The following is a 3,274-nucleotide window of genomic DNA, read 5'->3' as shown; positions in this document are numbered from 1 at the left end:
ACTCGCCCACTGGTCCCCTCAGCAGTGTATTTCAGTCAGTCTGCCTGTTCTGCTCCCCACTCTGTCTCTGGTGAATCCTCTCACCCCCCTCACGTCTGGCACCTCTGGCCTACACCCCAGCTCTTATATGCATAAATAAATTTATGCATGCATAAGTAAATTATGCATGCATAAATCTTAAAAAAAAAAAAGAAAACCCACTGTTGGCAACTGGGGGGGAGCTACCATTTCCACAGTGGGCTGGCTGAGTTGGGTGAAGCACATGATGCTGGTGCTATAGGTTCTTTGTGGATAGTCATCTAAGTGCAACCACAGGGCCTTATGGGCCCTCTCTAGGAACAGCTATGCAGCCTGCTGGAATGCTGGAAGATGTGATCAGGGAGGAAACCACCCCCTCCACCAGCACTTCTGGGAGCTAAAGGAACACACAGGGGTGAAAGGGTGCTAAGGACAGTCAGACACAACGTCCTCCACTTCACTCAGGCACATGCAGAAGGGAGCCTTTTCTTCATACCTGGCTCCTCTTCCCAAAGGACAAGAGACCTTGGTGACAGTTAGAAATAAGCTTTGTTCAGAAATAAATCCTTTCTTTTTAAAGAAAGAGGAATATGTCATTCTGGTAGAAGATTCTTTATATTCCTAGAGGGCTTTGATATGCAGTGAAAGGCAAAGTTAAAAAAATAAAAACTCTTATATTAGGCTTTTTGCTGCTGGATCTGTCATCTTGTTCAAGAAACTGTGCATCAAGTCAGGGACCGAGAAGACTGAGGAATAGAAACGGATTAGCAGGGGCCGCAGAATCCAGCACAGCCGGCCCTGAGGACAGACAGCGTGTTGTGCATGACAGGGGTTTCACGCTGTATTGGATCAGGGCCAGAGGAGAGTAATCGCCAGCAGCCTAGAGTGGTGATTCACAAGGATACTAAACACCCCTGGAACATTCTGGAAACAAGGTGCCTATTAACCAGGGCTTCTTTACACAACCGCCTGGAATGCAAACTAATACTGCTGAATACTGACTCTAATACTGCTGAAATAGGAAACACCCACAGGTAGACAAGTGACAGGTCCCTCCCCTCCCCACTGCCCTCTTAAAGTTGCAAGATTTAACCACTGAATTTTGAGACCGGCTGTTACTTAAAGGCAAAGACTAGAGAGATGAAATTTTGAACTAAAAAAATCCACAATGAAGTCCTGTTTCCTAGTGACCAATTCTTATCCTTTGTAAACCGTTTAAATCTTGATAAGAAGGTGCCTGGTTAATAAAATTGCAAGAGAAGACTGAGGAGGGTGTAGAAAAGATTTCTTTAGTTTGTGAATGAATGAAGGGGATTTGTTTTAAACCTAACTAGAGCAAAATTTATTTTTTTATTTCCACCAAATACAGGCTGAAGAAGTATGTAAAGAATTCTGCTTGAAAGGGTGTAGGGAAAGGAAAAAGGTCAGGCTTTTCTGCCCTCCCGCCATCAGGATAGATGACGGAACCCTGGGGTCCTGAATGCATGCCTGATGGCGGCCACCTGGAGTAGGGAGTGGGCATAGGTAGATGGGATCCACCTGGGCTAAGACTGTGCTTTTAAGGGCGGCGTCATGGGGACGCCAGCAGAAGCCGAGCAAGAAGGCCGGAGAGCTCACAGAGTGAAGACCTGCTAGGGGCTGGGAGGCCTGCCAGTCTCCCGGCCCCCCAGCACCCCTGCCTGCCATATGCCTGGTGAACCCCAATAAAAGACCTGCAAAAAGCCACTGAGGACTCCGGTTCCTCCTTTACCCGGTCTGCATGGGATCAGAAAACCTGCACTGTGCCCGTTCCTGACCTTACAAAGGGTAACAAAGGAATATCCTTACCCAGAGAGTCCCCAGTAGGGCTGATTCCTCATAAGTCCTGCCTGGGAGATGCTCACTGGATAAATGAGTCCATTCCAGAAATTAACAAAATGTCAAATCTAGAACATGGCTTTACCAGTTGATTTTCCTTATATTTTCTACTGACATTCAAATTCATGAGGCACTTACCCTACAGCAAGCTTGAACATGGCTTATTTTATTTAGTATTCAAGGGGATTTCAAGGATATATAGACTTTGAAGTCAGAGTCATTTTAGACCTACACTGTCTAAATGTGTGGTAATTAAATAAAATAAAAAAGTCAGTTCCTAAATTTTGAGTTAGCCATCTACCAAGTGCTCAGCAGCCACCTAAAGGCTAGCACATTGCACAGCACAGAAGCAGACCATTGTTTTACCCTCACAGGAAGTGCAGGCGGACCGCACAGTTCTAGATCTCTCAGCTGTTTCCACTTCGTGAGAAATCACGTAAGGTAGAAAAGCAGCCAATAATTGACCCCCTTCTCTTGACTGTTCAAAGTTTGGGGTCAGTTATAGATCATCTCATCACTGCATTTCACCAAGCCTCCCCCCTCCCCCCCCCAAAAAAAATAAATAAATCCCAGCCCATTTTAGAGCTGCAGAATCTCATGCACGGACATGCTACTAAGTAACACTGTCACCATCACACAGCACGTGGAGAGCAAGGGAGTTTCACTGCAAAAGCTTTGCTCATTCAGTGATGCCAGTCTCCAAGGTTATCTTCCCCAAGTGTCAGTATAAACACCACCAGGGACAACAGAGAGCTGCTGGTGATCTTGGCTCTTCTGACAAAGAAGTGGCCACATGCCTTGGGGTTAAGACAGGATGGACCAAGCCCACCTCCACCACTGACTAGGGGGGTGAGATTGACCCAATCACCTGAGTATACTCAATGAGGATGCACCCACCTCGTAGAGCTATGAGGATCAATGAGATGGTATGCGGAAAGCACCCAGCACAGTGTTTGGTACTACTTATTGCTTAAAAAATACAGATAGGACTCTTATTTCCAGAGTGAATCCCTTGCTCTAGGTTAAATTGAAAGATCGGCTTCTCTGCCTGCAATGCACATTTCCGAGGCTGGCGCGCCCCCTGCTGGCAATTTCCGGACACATCACGCGCCGGTGCTCTCCTCCCGAGCAGCGTGCAGCGCCAGTTTGGTTCCTAAACAAGAATATCTCACCCAAATGTTCAGGGTTTTCTAAAAATATAAAACTTGTTCTTTCGCAATTCAACTCCTCTTAGCACTCGCGAGAGTCTGAGATTTTGCTGTCTTACCTGCCAATAATTGACCCTGGCCAATAATTGAGCAAGTGTACTTTTTCCTGTCTCCATTCTCCACTTCCAGACCATGCTCCCAGCAGGTGCCAGGTCATCTACAACCAGGTCTTTATGTCAGGCTGGTGTTAC

This window comes from Talpa europaea (assembly GCF_964194135.1).
Source record: "Talpa europaea genome assembly, chromosome: 11".
Classification (NCBI taxonomy): domain Eukaryota; kingdom Metazoa; phylum Chordata; class Mammalia; order Eulipotyphla; family Talpidae; genus Talpa; species Talpa europaea.
Note: the sequence above shows the minus strand (reverse complement) of the source record.